This window comes from Pezoporus wallicus, unplaced genomic scaffold, assembly GCF_028554395.1.
Source record: "Pezoporus wallicus isolate ANWC-B61680 ecotype Strahan unplaced genomic scaffold, APGP_CSIRO_Pwel_v1 contig_7344, whole genome shotgun sequence".
NCBI classification, from domain to species: domain Eukaryota; kingdom Metazoa; phylum Chordata; class Aves; order Psittaciformes; family Psittacidae; genus Pezoporus; species Pezoporus wallicus.
In genome coordinates, this window is record NW_026640533.1 from 142,071 (window position 1) to 155,463 (window position 13,393).

Here is a 13,393-nt window from a genome sequence, read left to right on the forward strand (position 1 = left end):
CGCCCTCCTGGGGGCGGATCCGGCGGCAGCGGCTTCCCGGGCGTCGTGACTCTCTGACTCTGGGCCCCGCCGGCTGTTGGCACCGCCTCTCGCTCCGCCCGCTGCCGCAGCGACGGCGGCGGCGCTGCCGCGCGCCTCGCTGGGGAGTTCCGAGCCGTTTCCACGTTCTGCCGCGCCGGCCGCTCTTCGGGAGAAAAAGGAAATACTCCGCCGGAGAGGCGGACTTTCCTCGCTGGCTCCCGGGCTGGGAGGTAAAGGCAGTGGCGGCCCCGTGATCAGAGCGCGCTGGGGGACCTGGCAAAGGTGAGGAGTGCTCCAGAGCAGTCAGTTGCGCAGGTAAGGCTCCCCCGCGCTACGGGTGCATCCGCCAGCAGTGATAGGTACTCGTGCGGAGCAGCCTCTTTATGCAAAAGGCGGGGGGGGGGGGGGGGGGGGGGGGGGGGGTGCGAGATGGGAGGAGGGAAGCAGTGGCAGAGCCTAGAACGCATGCTCCGAGGTGGTGTTGCGATCGCAAGCGGTGTTACTGGTTCCGGCAGCCGTGGGGAAGGGGCGCGCGGGCCGGGACCGTTTCCTGGCTGTTTTCCCCCTTTGGTCAGGTCCGCGCAGTACTCCTGCTGGAAGCGTCTCCCGCTCAGTGAGAAGGGGGCCCCACGTGTCACCGCGCTCCAGACAAGTCTCTGGGTCTTTGCACGCGATGAGAACTTTTCGTCCGTCCCATCGCGGTTGCTTCCTGCCCTGTCATGAAGGCAGGCTAGTTTTGAGAGGAGTGAAAAACGTGCAGCATGGCTGCGTTCCTTCCCTTACATGCTTTCAGATGTACGTGGTACATACGTCAAGCATCTTGATTCGGTGCTGCCTTTCCAGCTGTGACTTTCTGGCCATCCCACCGGTTTAATTCTGAATTGCACTGTCTTCCGTACCTTCTCTGTCCATGCTAGTCCCACCTGGCCTCATCTTCCTCTTAAGGCTTCCTCTCCTGCCCTTGAGCATGACATTCCTTCATTTTTTATCCGTGCCAGTCTGACACCTCCATCTTCACCACCATGTTGCACCACAGCCCCATACGTCTGCCACAGCCCTGCGATTCTTGTGCGTTCATGTTGGTGAAGTACCTCCTCATTAGTCTATTTCAAAGGCTGTGAGAGCCCACGTGCCAGAGTGGCCTAAGCATTGAGCGGCAGTGAACAGCAGGACTGAGCACTGCTGAAAGAAGTACCAGCCTCTTCCCATGCGCCAGTTCCCCCTCCATGCCAGTCATATTACATAGCCTCCACTTCTCCCCATTACGTGCATGTGCACACTTCTGTCCCCTATAGTCTGACCACCTGGTTCACTTCCATCTTTACCTTTGTCATACGCAGTTTCATAAACACGGTGCCTTCTGAGAGGATAACCTCAATCAAGTCTGGCTAAAAATCCAGTGGATTGTAGGTATTTTTACTGGAAGCAAGCAACACCTGAGTGTTGGATAAACTGTAGGAGACACTGAGGGTCATTTTGACTCATGGGAGCCATTTTGACAATGGCTTCACTGCTTCTGAAAAGGGAGTATCAGTGACCATACAAAAAGTTTGCAAGAAGCAACCACAGTTGACAAGAAACTGCAGCTGTGAAAAGACTCACTATGAAACTATGAAAGTGATGTCTGCAAAACAATCATGGACGCGAAGAAGTACCTATCTTAACAGCATTTCACAGCAACAGTGCACAGAGTGGGGCAGTGGGTCACGTGTGTTCTGCTACTTTATTTTGGCACCAACGTTTTTAAATGCAGATGGAAATTGACTCACCAAGATGCAGAGTAGAAGCCATCAAGTGCTCTTGGCTTATGCTACTTTTTAGTCCCTACAAGAGCAAGCTAGCTTGCAAGCTGATAACTCGCTGGCTAGCAATATCTCTGAGAGAGGCTGTTGTTCCCTGTGTAAGTAACTGCCTTGCTCTGAGCGCTGTGATGCTCTGTTGGCCTGTGCTCAGTTTTATCCTGTTTCTGGCAAAGCAGACTGCAACCCAAGCACGTTACTGGGACCCACAATATGGAGTCTTTGGTCATGAAGACCTTGGGCTAATCATCTCTAGATACTTCAGTTGCAAAATGGTTTAATAAAGTGTCCTGCTTTTGTTAAGTGTTATCCACACAGATATCCTTGAGTGTACATGGTCCAGCACAAGCTGATGAGCCTCTCAGCACACAGATTTTCTGAAACACCCCTCGTGCCTGTGGCAGCCAAGAAGAATTCTGTGGCCTCTTCTCCATCTTTGTAGGCTTGAGTCTAAAATTAAAACTATGATCGTGTTATATACTGTGCTCTTGCCCCAAGGTCAGTATCGATATCCATCAAGAAAGTATAGGTAAATGCCTTTGTTCTCTTGGAATCGTATTAGAATGTGTCTGCATGTGCAATATTATGTAAAACACACCTTCATTATAGAATCATAGAATGGTTAGGGTTGGAAAAGACCTTAAGATCATCAAGTTCCAACCCCCCTGCCATGAGCAGGGATGCCTCACACTAAACTGTGCCCCCCAAGGCTCTGTCCAACCTGGCCTTGAACACTGCCAGGGATGGAGCTTTTACCACTTCTTTGGGCAACCCGCTCCAGTGCCTCACCACCCTCACAGTAAAGAACTTCTTCCTTACACCTAGTCTGAACTTCTTCTGTTTAAGTTTGAACCCGTTACCCCTTGTCTTACCACTACAGTCCCTAATGAAGAGTCTCTGTCCGGTATGCCTGTAGGCGCCCTTCAGCTACTGGAAGGCTGCTATGAGGTCTCCACGCAGCCTTCTCTTCTCCAGGCTGAACAGCCCCAACTTTCTCAGCCTATCTTCATACAGGAGGTGCTCCAGCCCCTGATCATCCTCGTGGCCCTCCTCAGGGCTTGCTCCTACAGCTCCATGTCCTTTTTATGTTGAGGACACCAGAACTGCACACAGTGGGAATTTTGCTGATTATCTCCTCTTCAAATATAGCAAATACTGCAAATGTGACATGCCCAGGCTCCCAGAGGTGAGCATGTGGCAACTCTGGCTGCATGTGGAAGGAGGCATGTAACAAAATTTGAAGGTCCTTTGTGAAGTCATAGCCACTGACAAAAAATGTTCTTATATTCTTAGCATTAACTTGATAATAATATGTACTGTCCTTGTTTTGAACAACGTTGTTTCTCAAGTCCATATGCTGTTATCCCACAGGCAGAATTAGAAAGAAAGATTTTGGTGAGGTTCATAAAGTTCTGCTGTGGATAGACCCTTCTGTTCCTAAGGGAAGACCCTGCCATAATCAGGTTTCTCATTCTTTCTCTCCTGTGCAGCAGGATAATTCATAGGTGAGACTTTCTGTAAAGCCATGAGAAAAAAAAAATACAGTCTCAGTATTTTCCTGATGGAGAAGCCAAGTTGCAAAATGAAAATTTACCTACCCAAGGTCATTTAAGGTCCCAGGCCAGGGATTTGAGACCCAGATCTCATAGGGCATTGGACCAATGTATAAGTCACAGTGAAAAACAGAGAAAATAATGATTTTTCCCAACATGAAATCACAATATGATAAAACTTGTGCTTGGAAGTAATAAGATCGTCTGATATAAGGAAGAGATGTTTCTGTGGTCTCATGCGATTCCTCTCCCTGACACTGTAAAAAGGTTCAATGTCTGGAGTGAAGCAGGACAAGTTTGAAAACTAAACTGACTAAAGACATCCTAGGGCAGAGCTCCTGAGTAGTAAAACCATTGGGAGCCACTTAGTCCATTAGTCTCCCTGAAATATTTCCTTTGTGAGCTGTTCAAACCCCACTGATACAGTGGTTTTGCTTGTTACAGTGCTGTCCCTGCCAGGGTTTGAGGCTTTGAGGAAGAGCTCTGTGCTTCACTTTGCTTGGACTTGTATTTACCAGTGCTGGGCACCCCACTACATACAACACTAGCTCCTTGTTTGTTGTATGGTGCAGCTTCACACTTGGGTGAAGGTATGCTGTCACCATAGTGGCATAAAACTTACATAAATCAGTTGTTTTGATCAGTCTGGTTGTCGTAAGAACATACGGAATTATGTATACATGCTCAAATGTTAAATTTCTACACTGGTACACATCAGGGCCTCCCACTACAGTTTATTTTCTAACTGCTGCTTTTCTGTGTCCTCTGGCTCAGTAGCTGTTCAACTTGCTTACGGGCCGTTTTCAGCATGATCTGTAAAGAAACATTTTAAAATCAGAAAAAGACAGTTTCGCTGCTTTCCATCTTACAGGGGAAGACTTGAAAGAACTTTACATAATTCCCTCCCTCCATTTTGTTTTGACATCTGTGCCAAGGACACAAGCTCTGTCACAACGGACCAGAAAGCACAAAGGCTTTGGAATTCCTGTGGCTGAATGAAGATAGGAGATAGTATTTCCACATAAATGTTGAAGGCCAAGTTGGAGGGAGTCTTGGTCGCACGGTTTATGTGTGGTGCCCCTGCTGAGGCAGCGGTTTGGAACTAGACAATTTCAAGGTCCTTTCCAATCCAAACTATTCTATGATTCTATAAATACTTCTCGTGAACTGAATCCTTCCACATTCACAGGCCTACTGATGATGTCTCGCAATACAGCTTGAAGTGTCCAAAGCACTGAGGAACAGCAGAAGTGAGCTTGGATTCATCAGGAGCATCAGATGGGTTTGCTTAGTGGTTCTCATTTACAGCTTTTGTAAGGGAGTACAAGCATTCCACTGGAAGAGAAATGGGGCTTGAATTTTTAGCAGACATCCCTCCTGTGGGAACTGTATTTGGCCTTGGAGCTAAACTGGTGTAAGCACAAGTAAATATGCTGTAAAATGCTCATCATCAGTTTAAACTTTTATTACAACTCTTCCTTTTGAATGCCAGTCACTGTTAGAATGTGCAATGTAAATGCTACACTGCAATGCCTATTTATCACTGGCAACCAGCAGCTGAGGAAGCTGTTTAATTTCTTAAATGCATAGTCCTGGTGTAAATGTCACATCTGCCATCTTTCCATCTTTCAGGTGTAAATATCACATCTTTCTGCCATTGGAAAGAATTGGCATCCCCATATTCACCTGCACATGCCCTGAAACTACTCCCTCCTACCCAGGCCATATGTAATAGCTTTGACACATTCACAAAATCTTTCTGTAAGCCAGACATTTTAAGCATGAAGTGGTTAAGCTAATTGGTACTTGTACACAGTCACACCTATGCATGCAGGCACTGCACAGAATTCTAGTACATTGCTGCTCTTTTCCTTCTATCAGCAAATTTATCTGGACTACAGTAAAACCAGGAACTGTCTTGCTAATCTCCATACCTTTCCAGACCACTCCACTTCGTGCTCAGTACTCAGGGGTTATCCCAGATCTACCCTACTGAGAGCTTTCTTCCTTCTCAGCAGTCAGTTCTTAATGTTGGTTAGGATACAAGATGTTGATATAAAGCTAAAAATGCCATAGCTAACTCTTTCTCTCCTACTTTTCTGGCCAAAACTTGATGAAGAATTTGAGCCAAACCAAACACTGAAAAAATCATCCAACCATTCTGTCCTTTTACTGACCACAAAGCCTTGTAATGGCATGGTTTCAGTAAGCATGCTGTTCTTACAGGACCTAAAGTCACAGTGTGCTAGGAAATAGAAACAGCTTTTAAAGATTCTCCAAATTCCAGCTCTCTTTTCTCTCAGAAGAGAACAAAGAAAAAAATAATTTATCCTTTCTTGAAATTATAACTGGAGGTTACTGCTGAACCAACTGATACTCCTCTACTTGGTAACAGCAAACGTGGCTGGTTTTACTCCATTCCATGTGAATGAATGAGAAACACGGCATCCCAAGCACTGTTCCAGCAAGAAGGTACCAGGGATGTATCTTGTTTACTTAAAAAGCCCTTTTTCTGCAATGCGGAAGAAGCAAATAAAGCAATATCTGCTCATCACTGTAAACACTCTTTCCTCTGCTCCTCAGATAAGATACATTTTATACATGTTTCTCAGGGCCATGCTACAATACTTGTTCAGGCTATGAGATAGTTTTTATTACCCTTGTTATGCCTTTCTGCCCTTAAATTCTCTGCTGTCCCCACCCTGTTTCAAACATTAGGCAGGTTCACTATGAATTCAAATCACTGAGTGACCTTATTTAACCTTTTTGAGTGCTGCTCTGCCTATTCTTACACTGAATGCTGCCATCTGATACAGTAGACAAGCTCCTCTTCCACAGCATAGTGGTTAATCTTTGGATCTATATGCTTCTATTTCAATAAAATTTAGGCTGACTGCTACCTTATGTGCAGGCCCCTCACCTGTTGGGATCCTGGGATGCTATGATGAGGTGGGACAATGGAGTCACATGCCCCAGTCTCCACAACTGGCCCAAGATCTGCAGGGGTCACAGGAGGCCTTCATGGCTAGGTCTTTTTCCTTGAGGACCCTTGTGAGCAAAGGGGCCTTCCAGAAGCCACTGCAGAACCTCATCAACTCTAGCACTACCCAGAGTAAGTGCAGCGTGGGAAAGCGTTGTCCTGGGGTGCTTGTATCTGCCATGTAGGCGTCGGGCTGAGGAACAGAAAGCAAGTGTAACTCCTACAGTGTTACAGAGACTGCTAGCATTCACTGAAGCGTCTGTGGTGTGCATCTCTGTGTACACCACACATTTTCAAACTTACAAGGACATACGGTTTCTGCTGTAAAAAGCCCATAGTATAAAGTGGCAGGAGAAAGCTGGCAGCATGGGATATAAAGCCCAGGGAATGAGAGTCATGTCCTGGCCTTGGCTGCTGAGCAGCAATCCTGCAGTAAAGTAGGTTATATCTCATCTGTCCCTTTCTCTTCTGTTCTTACAGATTTTAGCCTGCATAGCTCAGAGGAGCACAGAGCCACTAATATATTAGCAATTGAAAAAAAGGAATTGGAGGGTCAATACAGGCTAACCTGGAGGGAAGGCACTGACTGCTCTGACTGCAAACACACAGACCTGCCGCGTGTGCTAGGTGGCTCTGTTGGGCTCAGCAGCAGGTGTCTCTCCTGAAGTCATTTGCTGTAATATTTTTAGCTGTTGTTAGTGATGCATGAGTAGTGAATTCGGATTGGCTTGGGCCCAGTCATGCCTCATCTCCCCTTCCTTCTGCAATGACACAAGAGAAAACTTCAGTGCCTAGGGGAAGCTAGCTATGACTGCAACGCTGCTAATGACAAGCAGTCATCCAGCTTTGGGGTTTTGTTCAGACACCCTCTTCTAACAAAAAAGTAGGTCTCGCATGAAACAAATCTCTTACGTTTTCTTTCTGAATGTCAGAAGGCAAGCAGTTTCACATTCTCAACTTACAAGCTTTTAATTTTTCAGCTAAAGAATGATCAACATTGACATTTGAAAATGTGTTTTTAAAAACAGATGTTTCTGGTTTTCACTTGCCCATTTAAAATACAGTATCCTCTTTTACTGTGGCCTTCAACTGAGTCTTTTTAATTGTGGCTGTCAGTCCACAGACTAGACCTCTAAAACAACTTGGCAAGATGATTGGCACTACCACTCAACCCGTAGCAGTGTGTTGGCACAGTGCTGTAAAAGGTGACATGCTTGGGAGCCCTCCCAGCTGCCATTCACCTGGGCTGTGGATACCTGCAAATTGGGAATTTTGGCTCATTTTACAGCAGAAAAACTGTCAGTGTAAGCAGCCAGCAGAGCCATTGAGCACCATATATTGTAATGTACAGGAAGAGTGTGTTCTCACTGCCCTCTAGGAAAACCAGGAATAAAACTCACATTCATGGTGGGGCTGGAAGCTAGAGCCGGGACAGATGCATGTAAGCACCTTGGCTCTGAAAAGAGAAGGTTATCTATCTGCCGCTTTCTCACCCTGGTGACAGGCTTTGGCAGAAGGGAAAGGACAGGGGATGTACATCCACAATAGAAACACAGCTCCCTTTTTCTTTCCTTTTCCAAAGCTTCTTGGTGGCAGCACAAGCATTTATTCAACTGTTCTTGGTCTGTTGGAGAGACAACTTGGACAACAGAAAGGGCTTTGTATACACCTATACAAAGCAACCCACACCCAAAAGAATGAGATGCCCAAACACATCAAGGCTTCTTGTGCAGCGGCAAAATCACTGCTCACAAGCTGCACTGATAAGGTAGCATTACATCTGTCACCAGGTGATATACCTGTCATTTCAGATAAGGGCAGAGGTACCAGAGCTGGCATCACACCTGTGGGAACAGGTGTATAGGTAGCGTAGGTAGCATAGCCTGGCAGCTCAGTCTATACACACATAAGAAGCAGCTGCAATTGAGTAGCTCAAGGGCTGAATTGCTGGGTGCTCATGCGGCATCTCTTCACTCACTTCAAATACCTCCTCCATGGTTACAAACTGCAAGACTCAATCTCGACAAACCAATGAGAAAGAGACATCTTTGACCTCCTTCACTGAAATCCTGTCCTGCTTCCTGATGAGTGATGCAGCCACTTTTGACCTGCAGCAGCATGCTCCATTTCCTCAATTTGGCCCAAGTCCTCCCATGGCTTCCAAGAAGCAGGAGCAGCAATGGCCAGCTCTTCATCACAGAGGGACCAGAGAAACTTACCATAACAAAGCTGGCTTTAGGGGACCAAAACTTCCCAGCTTGTGGAGGTGCATGAGTGTAGCACTGTCTGGAGGCACATCTCCAACAGGTGTAAACTGACCACAAGACCCATGCTTTGAGCAGAGGGACTTAGCCACGAGGTTATTTTAGAATACCGCGACTCAGCAGAGTCCGGATCTGGTACAGAGTGTCCCGTGTAGGAGAAGGCATCATTGCAGTTGATGACAAATTTCTCTCCAATTAACACCAACAATTTTTAATGAAGATGACCATTTAGCTCCTCCCAGAATACTGGAGCTCCAGCCGTCTGTGGTGCTATGTATTGGCTTACCACGCAGCTGCTCTTCCGTGTTTAATTAGCAGGTGTGAAATCAGTTGCGTTGCATAGAGAAAGAGCTGTCCTAGTTACAGCTGTGCGTGCCTGCACACAGCCGACTTCGGTGAGCTGAGCGGGTATTACACACTGCCATCTAGCGATGCACGTCCCTTTCTCTGCCGCACAGCAGCCGAAAACTGATGCTCCAAAGGCTCTAATTGCCCGAGGCTGCGGACTGACATAGGCTTACATCCCATGACCCGGTGAGGGACAGTGGTGGGTGACACGTCTAATGCAGCACAGAGTGCTAGCCCAGAGGAGCTTACATAGGACAGCTGATGTAAACATTTGGGCATCCCGAGGTAGGGTTCCTGGCTAAATTTGGCGAAGCTTCTACTAGCTCTCCATGCCAAGTTCTTACACACACCTAAGTAAGTGTGTACATGCTCAGTTTTGTCAATCTTATCCTGAATGTTCACATACACATGCTCTTGTGTGCCTCTTACATGCCAGGATGCTTTTTTCTTTTTTTTATTTTTTCCTTTCTATGTTTTGTTTTTTTGTTTGTTTTTCTGATTGTGGTGTGGGTTTTTTGTTGTTTTTTTTTTTCTTTTCTTAGGGGCCCTAAAGAAATATGGAGAGGGACTTTTTCTAAGAGCATGTAGTGACAGGACAAAGGGGAATGGCTTTAAACTGAAAGATGGGAGATTTAGATTAGACATTAGGAAGAAATTCTTCACTCTGAGAGGGTGGTGAGACTCTGGCACAGGTTGCCCAGAGAAGCTGTGGCTGCCCCATCCCTTGCAGTGTTCAAGGCCAGGTTGGACAGAGCTTGGAGCAACCTGGTCGAGTGGAAGGTATCCCTGCCCATGTCAGGGGTTGGAACCGGGTGAGCTTTAAGGTCCCTTCCAACCCAAACCATTCTCTGGTTCTATGAAATTCAGGTCCCATCCTATCAGCAGAAGGGATATTGAATCCACTATGCCCTACATGGGCCAACACCTGAGACACGTGGCTCCATTCACATATACAGGGCAAGAAAACCATAGCCGCAGTGTCTCCCCTGCTTATTTGGAACTGGCACATGGGCAAGCACACCAGCAATTGCAAAGCCTTTGTGTGAGCCCATAGGGGATGACTCTACACCATCACTTCATGCTGTTCCTTTATCCCTTTGCTCTAAAAGCCACAGGAGCTTTAAGGCATTTTATGCTGTTGTAGGGGCCCAAATCTCTATAAGCCCCTTGTCACCAGTGCATTGCATGAATTCCCTGTTAGCACTTGGACTGAAGTGTTTTGCATGGCAGGAGTGATTAGAAACCTCACTGCTTCCCTGCTGAAGGATACTGCTCCCACAGAAGGTCCAGCTAAACAGCATGCTCCTAATCTGCCTCAGCACAGCCAGACAGCAACTGATAGAAGCATTTTGTGCTGAGGTGGTTTTTTACTGAACAGATTAGGAAGGACATGTTCTGTCAGCCGAGTTGCAGAGACAATAAGAAGGAATTTAATAACAGCTTAGACAGAAGAAACAGCTAGACCAAGGCAAGAACATCAGCCTCTGATAAAAACAGGGATAGGAAATTATTTTACACTCTTTAATAATCCTTCGTACTCTACTGAATGTTTCAATGACACTGATTGACAAGGGACAGTTGTATGAATATAGTTTTCCATTTTGACACAGCTCTTCAGTAATAAAATTGTATGCAAGAGTTAGATCACTACACACAATCAGTAACAACAGTAAGTTTTCTTGTAGAGATGAACCCTTAGGATGAATGAGTTTTGTGTTTCCCCTAATTATAGGTAGTCAGTACCAATGCCTACAGGTTAAAGTCATCTAACAGTTCATGCTGTAACACCCTTCTCTCCATAGCTCATACATTTTTGTCACGCTCTCACTTCCATATGACAGATTCTGTCTTGGACACACTTTAAAAATCAAAGGTTTGGTAGCTGCAGTTGCCGCCTGTCTGGGCAGCCTGTTTCTTCCCCAGCTCTGCAGCTCAGTGTTTCTGAGTATGCCTGAATAGCACAGAACTGAGAATTTTAGAGCTTCCTTGCAATCTCAGTGACACTAAACAGAAACATTTGAAAGAAAACCCAAGGATTTCTCTTGAAACATAGTGATTTGTTTTCTTTTTTTAATGGACGCTAGTCTCCAGCATGTTAGCTCTGTGTCTTATTAATCTGCCTACACAGGAGCAGAGCCTCCTCGCCTGCTCTCAGTTCTTCGTTCATCAGTGTTGTTCATCCTGACCTTGCAGGCACCCCTTGGATCTGTCCAGGCTTCCCCATAATAACACAGGTTTCAACTTTTTAACTCTATGTCTGTGGAGCTTGAGTGACTCTGGTCATGCAGACTTTGTTACTGATGGGTGTAAAATCCTCTCACTTTGCTTTTACAAATACAGATCTAGTTTCCTTGGTTGGCAGCTGCTGTGCAGTTTACCAGTACATGGTGTCTTTTAGTTCCTGCTCCTGCAGGGAGTACAAAAGAGACTGGCTGCGGGGCCTTCACTCTGCTCCACCCTCTGGTCACTTTCTCTCAGCATATGCCAAGGTTCCAGGGTTGCCCGGGTTAACGTCACCAGGTAGATTCCATGCATGCCAACGGCATCCCATCCTGGAAGTAGCAGCTGCATTTTACCCTAAGGTTTTCCTTGTGTTGTAATTTAACACTGGGGGTCCAGGAGGCAGTGGTCTGTAATTTCCTCCATTGTCCCACATGAAACTTGTCAGTAGATGCCTCTTTACCTCTAGGCATCATTCAAGCAAGCCCTAAGTTGACCACACCGTAAGAAAAATAGTCCAAGGGTCTTGTCAGAGGATCTCACTATTCTTGCAACAGAACAGGGCTAAAGCCAAGGTCTTTCCTCAAACCACAAATGACCAGAACTCACATCCCCAGTGCACTCCCCCAGGGGACACTCTTCATCATCTTACTGTGGGATGAGTTATTTTTCTCTGCAATCCATGCCAGTGTCTATAAAAAATACCCTGCCTTATTACAAGCGCCTTCTGAATATTGTTCAGGAAAGAAGGAATGCAGTAACACCATATGCAGATGCAAAATTCCCTTCCCTCTTCATTTATTTTAAGGATTGCATTTGTTTATGGTAGACGTCTGAGCTTTCTTGACTGGTAGTGACAAATATACTACTTTGTCCTAAAGACCTGGAACATCCTGACTGATTTATTATAGTTTCAATTAGAAACCATTCATGGGGATATAAACATACACTTTTTGTTCTGCACTGAAGCTTCAACTGTGGTAAAGAAAAGGCACAAAAAATCCCCAGGTAACAAATCCCCAAATGTTTGAATCATAGAATCAAGTAGGTTGGAAAAGACCTTTAAGATCATCAAGTCCAACCTTTACCCCAGGACTGCCAAGTTACCACTTGAAGTTCATGTTCCTGTATTTAAATGTTCATGTGTTGCTATAAACATGTTCTTCTACTGTAGGGAAAGTGTCAAAAACATTAACAAAAGATTAGATAGCTTTCATGTATTTCACTCTCTCTGAGTTGCTTTAAAGAATGCATTGACTTAACATATTTCAAGTATAAAATAATTTCATATGGTTTAGTTACAGCAGTAGCTTTTTATGTTCAGTATCAGAAAGACTGTTCATATTATGGAATAAATACTGGTATTTATTTGTTCCTTTTACGACCATCTCCAAGAAAATACTTCATAACAGACAAGCACTCTAAGAACACAGTTTACAATAATAATTTACTGAGAACAGGGCAGATACAGTTTACTTGTACAGGTATACGCATCCTTTGAATTGTGTACTGCAGGTGCCTTCTGTCTTTCACAAAGGGGAGGAAAACTAATTCTTTGCTTAATATATGCATGAAAAATACACAGAAAGCCTATAGGAGCAAGAAGGTTAAGACATTTATAGGTTCCCAATAAAACCAGTCCTTCCTTTCCAGTTAAGATATGCAACATAACCAGTTGTTATCTCTTACAAACTATGACTTCAGCTTGGTTAGGTTGCAAAGGGTGAAGAGAAAATAGATAAATCAGATTTTCAGCTGGCTGAACAGAATCCCAATTAAAAAAAATAAGCAGATCTTCTGGGGTCCTTACAGAATTTTTCCTGACTGTGCAGATAAAAATTCAAGGCTCCACTGAATACATCAAGTGTATCGAAAGTTTCTAGGATGAGAGTACTCCAGTGCAAAAGACACCTCAGTACAATAGAATCCCCCTAAAAGGGATATTTTAACCCCTATTAGCATAAAAGAACAAACTATGCACATTTAAACGCCAAAAGACACACACCAAAAAATTTCAGAAAAATGTTATCTGTTTTTATTACAAAATGACACTTGGTATTAACTGCATACAATAGCACGGGCTGTCAGTGTTGCATAGCTGCTCCTATGTGAGGCAACAACTGCACTAACTAGAAATAGCTCACTTCATATCTACTACAGCTAAATTACCTGCAGTTTTTACTGCACCATCTGATGTGACTGTTAGGA